The following is a 12,186-nucleotide window of genomic DNA, read 5'->3' on the forward strand; positions in this document are numbered from 1 at the left end:
GATGTTACATCCCGCATTTTCGTATGCTAAAGTTTCAACGTAAGTTCGGGAATGAGATTATTTTGGAATTATAAGCAGTATGCTATTTCAAACACGTGATGAGTCAATTCGTGAAGGAGAGAAGGTAAGCAAAGAGAAGAAAATAAGTTTTGTCGAAATTTGGTATATTTCCAATATAGAAAAGCAAAATTTATTTTAGTCCTTTAAAATCTTAACTTTCAATGTTCATGAAATTATTTACTTCAAACTCACGTTATGCTTATTATGAACTCATTTAGGATTTTAATAATATATTTTAATTCACCTGTATTAACGAAGACCCATGTTTTTATCTTTTAAAATCCTCTAAATAACACCAGTAAACTTTCTTTAGTTTAGAGTCTTTACATAAATTGACCTAATATTAGTCTTATAAGTATATTAGTAATAAAAAAATAATTCAAGTACATTAATAAATAAAAAATTTAGAACTACCCGAAAATAATTCTGACATGTCTTTATTAGTACATATATGAGCTCTAGAGAGAGAAGAATATGGTTAGGAACATATGACATGGGACATGTCTAAACGTATAGCAAGACCTAACAAATTGTCGACTTGGAGAAAAAATTTGGCATACTTTGCCTAAATTTACTTAAATGTATAAGGTCAAATAATGTAAAAAGTAACCTAAGGGCAAAACAAGATCCATAGGAAGTTACATTTATCAATTTCAAAGGACCAGGTGGGATCGGTCTTAAGAAAGAGCAATTTATACAAAATATCCATTGAGCTTAAACTAATATTCTCTTTTATCCATTTGAAAATTATTTACAATATATACCTACCCAAATGAAACTAATTATCCCTACCTACCCACACCCATCCCAATTTTTTTTACTCATTTGACTTAGCTTAGCTTGATTTTGCTTGGCCTTGTTTGACTTGGTTTGAATTGGCTCGACTTAAATTGACTTGATTAGGTTTAGCTTAGCTTGGCTTGGTTTGAATTGGATTGACTTGAATTAGCTTGATTTATAGCAGCTTGAATTGACTTCATTTGGCTAGGTAATAAAACAATGGGGAAGGGGCAAAGTAATGGATAGGAATGGATAAATGTTTTTCGCTCCATGGATATTTGGTAAACTTTCCGAAAATGAGTGATTGACAAAAATGAGATATGGAGGGAAAAGGAAACTACATCAGCCATGTGTAGCAGTTTTACAACATTAAAAATAGAAAAAATAAGGTATGCCAGCTTTTAAGAAGTAAACCATAAAATTAAAAAGTAAATTTGCCTTTAAAAAATAAGGTTAGGACCTAAAAGTAATTAATTGAAAAGTTTACATTTTATTGAAAAATTTTGTAAGGACTACAAAAGTTCTTGGTTCTCCCTTATTATATATATATATATATACACACACACACACATGCTGCTACTGACTCAACTCTCTCAATATAGTAAGTAAAATAGATGTCCGGCCTTATAAGGCTCGGTATGTATATAAGCATATCTTCTGATTACCATTGACTTTCAGTTACTTTCAGTTATTATATTATTAGTTCAGTTTAAGCTTTCAGTATATTGCCTTACATACTCGGTACATTATTTCGTACTGACGTCCTTTTTCTAGGGGCGCTACATTTCATGTGTGCAGGTTCACACAGGCAGACGGGTAGACCTCCTCATTAAGTGTTGCCCGAGTTCAGCTTGATCGGTAAGCTCCAAGCCTTTCGGAATTGCTGGGCATAGAGCTTTATGTACATCTTGTGTATATATGTATATATATTATGAGTAGGTCGGGAGCTGTTCCGATCAAAGTATGTCCACCAATAGAAGTTGTAGACATATCATGTCAGTTAGTGCAGTATGTTGGGCTTGTAGGCCTTTTATGTATATTTGGTTGGTTTGTCAGCTGTAGTAGTTATGACGGCCTTGTCAGCCCAACTTTATATTGATATTTAGTCAGCATTTGTAGTTGTCTTGCAATGTGGCCCATGACCAAAGTATGACATTATATGTTCAGAATTCCTTAGTCGCAAGTTCGTACGCAATGATAGGTGAGGCACCAGGTGTCGGTCTCGCCCCGAGGTTCGGGGCGTGACATGCCTGGGTGCAGATGCGACCTTGAGGAATTAAGTAAAAATGGCAGATGCGGTTATTTTGACCGCATATGCGGTCCGCAGAAGCGTGATATGGGCCGTAGGTGCGGAAATGCCTGGGCAGAAGGTATAAATTAGACCCTTCACGAATTTTTGCCCATTTCCACCATTTCTGAGACAGGATTAGAGCTTTTGGAGGGTTTTGAAGAGGGATTCAAGGGGAAACTTGTTGAGGTAAGATTTTTGAACTTAATACTCGCATCTATGGTGAATTTCAGTTGATTAAACATAGAAATTGAAGAGATTAAGGGTGAAAAATTGGGAAATTAGGGCTTGAAATTAGAGAATTTCAATTGGAAATTTGAGGGACCATTTGAGGTCCGATTTCAATTTTTGGTATGTATAGACTCGTGGGAGGATAAGGATTCTAGTGATATGATTTTTATCGAATTCTAAGACATGGGCCTGGGGGTCGGGTTTGACCTATTTCAGAATTTTTGAGTTAATTTGATAATTTTCGCATGGGCTTTGTTCCTTTAGCATGTATTGATGATGATATACTGATTTTAGTTAGATGCAGAGCATTTGGAGGGCAAGGGCATTGCGGAGTAGATTTTTGTCCGGTTTCAGGTAAGTAACTATTGTAAATCTAGATCTGAGGGTATAAAACCCCGAAATTTCGTACTGTTTTGATAAGTGAGGTGACGGGCGTGTAGGCGTGCATTCATAGGGATTGTGACTTGGTCTGTCCTGTGGCAACCGTAGAGATGCATATTTTGATAAACTCTATATGATATTTATGTGTTTTAGAAATGAATCTGTTAAATTTGGCTTAACGCCATGTTTGGGGCCTTGTGCCAAACTATTTAGACCCTTAGGGGTATTTTACTACTATCCTCACACTGTTTCGATTCAAAAGCATATCCTCAGTCATGGTTTTTACCTATTTACCGTTTGATTCAGTTTCATTACTCTACTTTCAAATATATGAAAACTATTTGGGCTGATGTAACAACCCGGCAGGTCGTTTCATGATTTACCGCTCCATTTCCTCCACTTCTTCTTCCTTGTGTGTTGCTCAACTATATTTCATCATATCGTATTGGTTGTTTTGTGTTCAGAGTGGTCATGGAGTGAAATGAGACACTTAGTCTCTTATTCGAAAGTTTAAGTTGGAAAAGTCAACCGGAAGTTGACTTATGTGTAGAAGTTCTCAGATGTGAATTCTGATGGTTCAGATAGCTTTGTTAGGTAAATTTGGACTTACGAGCGTGTTCGGAATGTAATTTGGAGGACCGTGGTAGATTTAGGCTTAAATTGGCGAAATTGGAAATTTGGCATTTTACGGTCGGTAGTGCAAATCTTGATATCGGGATCAGAATGGAATTCCAAAAATTGAAGTAGGTCTGTTGTGTCATTTGTGACGTGTGCGCAAAATTTCACGTCATTTGGATGAGGTTTGATAGGTTTTTGGATCGGCTGCGAAATTCTGAATTTTGAAAATTCTTAAGCTTGAATCCGAGGGTGATTTGGTGTTTCGATGGTATTTTGAATGTTCCGAAGGTTGGCATAAGTTTTAATAGTGGTATATGACTTGTTCATATTTTTGGTTGAGGTCCCGGGGGCCTCGAGAGGAATTCAGAAGGTTGTCGAAAAGTTTGGAATTGAAGTTAAGCAGCTTTAGCTGCTGTTACTGTCATAACCGCACCTGCAGATTGGGAACCGTAGGTGCAAGCCGCAGAAGCGGAAAGTAGACTGCAGAAGTGGCAAGGATTGCATGAGCGAGTTCTAGACCGCATCTGCGAGCCCGCAAGTGCGAGACCTGGGTTACAGGTGCGGCTTCTGAGGATTTTAATGAAAAACCGTAGATGCGGTTAATTTGACTGCAGGTGCGGTCTGCAGGTGCAATAATATTTCCGTAGGTGCAGAAATCGCTGGGCAGAAAGTATATAAATTCCCCTTCGCGAGTTTTTGCCCATTTCTACCCTTTTTTAGACGGGATTGGAGCTTTTAGAGGGTTTTGAAGAGGAAATCAAGGGGATTCTTGTTGAGGTAAGATTTTTGAACTTAATACTTGTATCTATGGTGAATTTTAGTTTATTAAACATGGAAATGTAAGAGATTAAGGGTGAAAAATTAGGAATTTAGGGCTTGAAATTGGAGAGTTAAAGTTAGGGATTTAAGAGGCCATTTGAGGTATGATTTTGACGTTCTTGGTATGTATAGACTTGTGGAAGGATAAGGATTCTAGTGATGTGATTTTAGTCGAATTCTGAGACGTGGGCCCGGGGGTCGGGTTTGGCCAATTTTGGGATTTTTGAGTTAATTTGATTATTTTTGCTTAGGCTTTGTTCCTTTAGCATGTATTAATGATATATACTGATTTTGGTTAGATTCAGGGCATTTGGAGGCCGAATAGAGAGACAAGGGTGTCGCAGGCTAGAGTTTGGCTTGATTTGAGGTAAGTAACGCTTCCAAACTTGGTTCTGAGGGTTCAAAACTCCAAACTATATGTTCTATGATTACTATTAAGGTGACGCAAATGCCAAGTGACGGACGTGTGGGTGTGCATTGTGAGAATCATAGCCTGGATCATTCCATGGCACCGCTTAGTGACTCTTTCTTGCTGATATATGTGTTGTGATTATGTGATTAAGTTAATGAGCTATAAATAATGCTAATTATCATGTTAAGGCTTCACACCGATACTGCTGAGATTCGAGAGGCCATTTCTTGCCATCATATCATTAGCTTCATTGATATTTTGTACTCAGTCTTGTTCATGCATATTATATCATGCCTTAGTCTTGATTATTATTTATCTGGCACATCATATCATTATTCAGGCTAGTACCATGATATTTTGAGCCCGTGTGTGTGAGACTGAAGAGTGATGACTGAGTGAGGTCGAGAGCCTGATATTGAGTGATAGTATGGGATCGGGCTGCACGCCGTAGTGGGATATTGATAATGCCTTCGTTGGCTTATTATTGCTCTTGGGCTAAGGGGAGCCCCTCCGGAGTCTTTACACCCCCAGTGAGCGTAGTTGATGATATTGAGGAATTAATCTTCCCTGGATATGGATCATGTCCGAAGTACTCATACCTGGAGATGGATCTTCTCCATAGGGCTAGAATGGCCTTCCTCGGTACTGGATGACTGCGATCAGTGATGTGTATATTTCGGGATGGATCTTCCCTGGGCCGGATGGCCATATATAGTACCGAGTGGCTGAGCACTTGTGAGTGGAGGTACACAAAACATTGTTCATGCTATATGTGCATTGGTACATAGAGATTCCTGAGCCCTATACTCCGTACTATTCAGATTGTATTTATTTACTACTGAGTTTTTACTTGAACGGCAAGCACGCCTGCTTTTTTGTATAATTTAATTGTATCACCTGTTGAGGTTTGGTTCATCACTACCTGTCAGTCCATAGTTTGGACTTGTTACTTACTGAGTTGGTGTACTCATGTTACCCCCTGCACCTTGTGTTCAGATCCAGGTATCTCAGGGTATGGTAGCGGCTGCTGACTATTCCGGTCGCGGACTTCACGGAGATAGCGAGGTAGCTACCGAGGTCGGGCTTGTATTTTTTGTTTTGTTTTATTTTGACTTTATATCTTTATCGAATTTCTCTTAAAAAATGGTTTTACTTAAGTTTTAAATGAAATGTGGATTGTTTTGGGAATGAGTTGGCTGGCCTAGTTTCACGATATGCGCCATCATGATCGGGTCAGTTTTGGGGTCGTGATAAGTTGGTATCAGAGCCTAGGTTACATAGGTCCCACGAGTCTTGAACAGGTTAATAGATCTCGCAGATCGGTAAGGAGACATCTGTACTTATCCTTGGGAGGCTGTAGAACCTTTAGGAAAAACATCACATTCTTGAATTCCGGTCGTGCAAATCTGTTGAATCTGGTAACTAAACTTCTGTTATTCTATTCTCTCACAGATGGTGAGGAGACATGCTACTGGTCAGGACAGACGACCATCAGTACCACCAGTTATGGCCACTAGAGGCCGAGGACGTGGTCGAGACTGTGGTAGGGGTAGGGGTGTCGCCCGCACAGCATCTAGGGCAACACCTGCAGATTTACCAGCTGCCCTAGTTCATCATTAGGTCCCAATTGCGGATGCTCCAGCAGGTCCAGCTCATGCACCGACTATGCCTATTGTTATTTCGGGTCTTCAGGAGACTTTGGCTCAGATCTTGACCGTGTGTACTAGCCTTGCTCAGACGATCGCAGTTTCTACTACAACAACTACTTCTCAGGCCAGGGAGGCACTCAAGACTCCCACAGCCTGTTCACCCGAGCAGGTTGTTCAGGGACTACAGACACTGGAGGAACCACCAGCCGATCCGGTTACACCTGCTTAAGACTTTGTGGTACCAGTTATGCCTGATGACGAGCAACGTCGATTGGAGAGGTTTGATAGACTTCATCTCCGACTTTCAGCGCTGCAGAAGGTGAGGATGCTCAGGGTTTCTTAGACAAGTGTTAGAGGATGCTACATGCAGCGGGTATTCTAGAGACCAGTGGGGTCGCATTTACTACTTTTCTATTTTTTGGAGCTGCCTTTACATGGTGGGAGGCTTATGAGAAGCGTAGGCCTGTTGGTGCAGTGCCCCTTACCTGGCATCAGTTCTCCATTTTCTTCCTAGAGAAGTATGTACCGCATTCCTACAGAGTGGAGCTGCACAGGCAGTTCTAGCGGCTGCGTTAGGGGGATATGACCATGATGTAGTATTAGATAAGATTCTCCGAGTTGGCCCATCATGCTATCTGGCTAGTTCCCACGGATAGGGAGAGGATCAGGAGATTCGTTATGGCCTCACTTATCAGCTACAAATTTTTTTGACCAAAGAGAGAGTATCTGGCGTTTCTTTTGAGGAGGTGGTTGACATTTCCAAAGAGATAGAGTCAGTTCGCAGCTAGGAGCGAGATGAGAGGGAGGACAAGAGGCCTTAGGGATCAGGTAGTTTTGGTGGTGTTCCTTTTGGAGGTCAGTTTCAGCACAGCAGAGGTCATCCATTCATACATGCTCAGCCAGCCCATTCGGGTCACCGTGGTGGATCATCTGGCCATGCCTCTCACAACTCACATCAGGGTCACTCATCTCTCAGTACCCTTCCAACTCAGAGTTCGACTCATACACCATCAATTCAGGCTCATCTATGCCTGGTTTTTCTAGTGGGTATCCCGGTGCTCGGGGCTCCCTTCACTCCCCACTGCCATTTGCCGAGAGAGTTTTCTTCGAGTGTGGAGATTTGGATCATATCAAGAGATTTTGTCCCCGTCTTACGGGAGGTTCATCCCATCAGAGGAGTTAGCCTTCGACTTCAACACCAGTTACTTCCCAACCCGCTCAGCCAGCACGGTGTAGACGTCAATCAACTAGGGGTCGCCCTATAGGGGGAGGTCGATCAAGTGGTGGTCAGGCCCATTTTTATGCACTCCCAGCCAGGCCAAATGCTATTGCTTCAGATGCTATGATTGCAGGTATTGTCTCAGTTTGCCACAGAGACGCCTCTGCATTATTTGATCCTCGTTCCAATTTTTCATATGTGTCATCATATTTTGCTCGTTATTTGGATATGCCCCGTGATTCACTTGTTTCATCTGTACGTGTATCAACTCCGGTGGGCGATACGGTAGTTGTGGACTGCGTATACCGGTCTTGTGTGGTAACTATTGGGTGTTTGGATACCCGAGTGGACCTTCTGTTACTTTGTATGGTGGAATTTGATGTGATATTGGGCATGAATTGGTTATCTCCGCGCCGTGCTATTTTGGGCTGTTATGCAAAGTCGGTGACATTGGCTATGCCGGGTATGCCATGGATTGAGTGGCGAGGCTCGACTGATTTTGTTCCTAGTAGGGTTATTTCATTTTTAAAGGCCTAGTGGAAGGTCAGGAAGTGTTGTCTTTATTACTTAGCCTTCGTGAGAGATGTCAGTGCAGAGATTCCTACCATTGATTCAGTCCCTTTAGTGAGGGACTTTCCAGATGTGTTTCCTGCAGACCTGTCGGGCATGCCTCCGAATAGGGATATTGATTTTGGTATTGATTTGGTGCCGGGCATTCAGCCCATTTCTATTCTACCATATCGTATGGCACCGTAGGAGTTGAAGGAACAACTTCAGGAATTCCTTGATAAAGGGTTTATTCGGCCTAGTGTATCGTCGTGGGGTGCACCTATTCTATTCATGAAGAAGAATTATGGCACTATGAGGATGTGCATTGATTACAGGCAGTTGAAGAAGGTCACAATCAAGAACAAGTATCATTTGCCTTGTATTGATAATTTATTTGACCAGTTTCAGGGAGCGAGAGTGTTCTCCAAGATTGATCTACGATCAGTGTATCACCAGTTGAAGATCAGGGACTCAGATATTCTTCGGACAAGATCCATCCCCATACCAATACTTTGGATAAGATCCATGTCCAGAAAAGATCCATCGCTCAATATCATCAACTGCGCTCACTGGGGGTGTAAAGATTCCGGAGGGGCTTCTCTGAGCCCAAGCTCTATATAAATGCCAGCGAAGGCATGATCAATATCTCACTGCGACGTGCATCCCGATCCCATACTATCAATCAATATCAGGCTCTCGGCCTCACTCAATCCATACTCTCTAGTCTCACACACATGGGCTAAAATGTCATGATACAACCCCGAACAATGATATGATTTGTCAAATAGCAATAATTGAGACTAAGGCATGATATAATATGCATGAACAAGACTGAGTATAGAATATAAATGAAACTAATAACATGACAACAAGAAATGACCTCTCGGGTCTCAACTGTATTGGCATGAAGCCTTAACATGGTAATTAGCATGATTTGTAGCTCATTGACTTAATCACATAGATACAACACATATATCAGCAAGAAAGAGTCACTAAGCGATTCTCAGAAATGATCCAGGCCGCATTTCTCACGGTGCACGCCCACACGTCCGTCACTTGGCATTTGCATCACCTTAATAGTAATCATAGAACACACAGTTCGGGTTTTCGGACCCTCAAAACCAAGTTTGAAAGCGTTACTTACCTCAAGCAAAGCCAAACTCTAGCCCGCGACGCCCTTGCCTCTCGATTCGGCCTCCAAAAGCCCCGAATCTAACCAAAGGCAGTATATAATCATCAAAATATGCTAAGGGAACAAAGCCCACTTGAAAATAATCAAATTACATCAAAATCCTGAAACTGGTTAAAATCTGACCCCCGGGCCCATGTCTTGGATTCCGATAAAAATCACAAAACTAGAATCATTACACTCTCACGAGTTTATACATACCAAGAATACAAAAATCCGACCACAATGACCCCTCAAATCCCTAGATTAAGATCTCTAATTTTCAAGCCCTAACTCCCATATTTTAGGCTTCAAATCCTCCAAATTTCATATTTAATTAGGTAGAAATCACAATAGGATCGAGTATTAAGTCGATCAATCTTACCTCCAAGAAGTTCTCTTGAATTCCTTCTTCAATCTCCCTCAAGAAGCTCCAAAACCGACTCAAAAATGGTGAACTATGGCCAAAAATCGTGAAAATGGCCTTTTAAACATTCTGCCCATCGATTTAAATTCCTTAATCGTGATCGCGGGAATCCATCACGATCGCGAAGCACAAACTTCGCTGACCCAAAATTTACTCTACGCGAACATATCACTTCCCACGCGAATGCGATACACAGCAGCCCTATAACTATGCGATCGCGGACCATGGACCGCGTTCACGATGAACAAACGTATGGTCAACCTCTGGTCCACTTAACCTTACGCAAACGCGATCTAACCCACGCGTTCGCGATTCATTACCCAAACAACTCACACGATCGCAGCTCTAAGTACGCGAACGCGAAGAATAACCTGTATTGCCCCTACAAATGCTCTACGCGATCGCTAGCCTCCTCACACGATCGCGAAGAAGAAATACCTGGAACAAAACTGAAGGAAAAATATGCAACTTTTCAAACATGAACTTGATCCGTTTAACCACCTAAAACTTACCCGAGGCCCTCAAGACCCCAACCAAACATGCCGACATATCCCATATCATCATTCAAACTTGTTCCAACCTTCGAAACACTCAAAACGACATCAAAACATCAAATCAACCACAGATTCAAGCCTAAGAACTTCAAAAACTTCCGAATTCCGATTTCGATCAAAAAGTCTATCAAACCTCGTCCTAATGACCTGAAATTTTGCACACACATCATAAATGACACAACGGACCTATTGCAACTTCGGGAAATCCATTCCGACCCCTATATCAAAATCTCCCCTATCAACCGGAAAATGCCAAAATCTCAATTTCGCCAATTCAAGTCTAAATCTACTCCGGACCTCCAAAACACATTCTGATCACGCTCTTAAGTCCTAAATCACCTCCCGAAGCTATCCGGACCATCGAAATTAACATCCGAGACTTTTTTCACATAAGTCAACATCCAGTTGACTTTTCCAACTTAAGCTTACTCAAAAGAGACTAAGTGTCTCATTCCTTTCCAAAACCTCTCCGAACCCGAACCAACCAACCTGATATCACATAATACAGCTGAACAAGACAATAAGAAGCAGAAATGTGGAAAATGGAGCGGTAACTCATGAAACGACTGACCGGGTCATTACACCCACATTACCGACCAAAGTTGGTCAGTAAAGTGAAATTTTCTTTGACTAAACAAGTCTGACAACCACTTTGCCGACCAACTTTGGTCAGTAATTTATTTAAAATAAATATAAAATATTTTTTTCCCGTTACTGACCAATATTGATCGCTATTTTGGACCGACCAATTGTGATCGCTAATTACCGGATTTTTAGTAGTGTTAGAGCAGTTTTTACCTTCCGGTTACGATGAGTAATACACGAACAAAAAGGGAAAGCGAAAGGGCAATAGTAACAAAGTTTACAACCAATAGCGACACTCCGACTGGCCGGGGTAGCCGGCCAGCCTCCACTCATGCAGAGAGGAGGAAAAGAAAAGGAAAACAAGAGAGAAGAGCAACTAAGAAGTGCGAACAGTAACACTACGCATCATATCTTTGATCTCGAAGAAATCAACACGACCGTCGTGATTTTGGTCAACAGATGAAATCATCATCTCAACTCGGTCAAGTTCCATGACTTCCTGTAATCCCAGTTTCCTTAGTACCACCTGCAATTCCCTCGCTGATATGTAACCGTCTCCGTCCTCATCGAATACCCTTGAACGCCTCCGTCAGATCCGCTTCATCCTCCACTGCACTACTTTTGCAACTTCTGTCATCCGCCGCGAATTCATCTTCTAACGTTGATCCAAAGAAAGCATCGTCGAGCGATCTATGTAGAGCCTCAAATTCTTCGAATCTGAGGCCGCCATTCCCCGGCTTCATGTATGATTTAACCATCGTTTCTAGCTCAGATCTATCTGTGTCCAGTCCGAGTAGGCTCAGCGCCTGGTCCAGTTCGTCTACGGTGATCATGCTATCATGATTCCTGTCGAATACGATCAAAAATTCGGCGAAGACGAAGAGAATTGAGGCTGGGGCATCGAAGCCGGAAGGACAACGACGAAGATGGATTGATTTTTCCCCTACTTAGGCTTCGGTTGCATTGTTCACTGGCTGATCCCATTAGTGAAAGATCTCTTCGGTTGCATTGTTCACTGGCTGATCCCATTAGTGAAAGACCTCTTCTGTTTTTCCTTTTTTTTTTTTTTTTTTGTGTGGACAATTCAAGTTTTTGAGAGACAGATATGAAACCAAAGAAGAGCAATGGTTGCTTAAAGCTAGGAAGTTCTGTTTGGCGGGGAGAAGACGAATGGAATGAATGGACAATGTGGGCTTTTAACTAGCAAAACAGATACCGCGCATTTGACGACGTAAGAGTTCCGTAATAGCGTGTCAAAACGAATTCAATCACTATTTCAGTACCACAGTAGATACTTTATACTGTGAATTTATTACTCCACTATAGCTACATTTCTTAAAAAATTAATATGTACAGTGATAAATATCACGATCCAAAAGGTCAACCAACGGGGCGGTGATGACGCCTAATATCTCTAGCTAGGCAAGCCAACTTATAACCATAAAT

At 41.6% G+C, this 12,186-nt stretch overlaps 1 pseudogene; it reads right to left on the minus strand.

Annotated features, from left to right (window-relative positions):
• Positions 1–10,989: 10,989 nt before the first annotated feature.
• LOC104223041 (calcium-binding protein CAST-like) lies at positions 10,990–11,897 on the minus strand (annotated as a pseudogene).
• Positions 11,898–12,186: the final 289 nt, after the last annotated feature.

This window comes from Nicotiana sylvestris, chromosome 7 (genome assembly GCF_000393655.2).
Source record: "Nicotiana sylvestris chromosome 7, ASM39365v2, whole genome shotgun sequence".
Taxonomy (NCBI): Eukaryota; Viridiplantae; Streptophyta; class Magnoliopsida; order Solanales; family Solanaceae; genus Nicotiana; species Nicotiana sylvestris.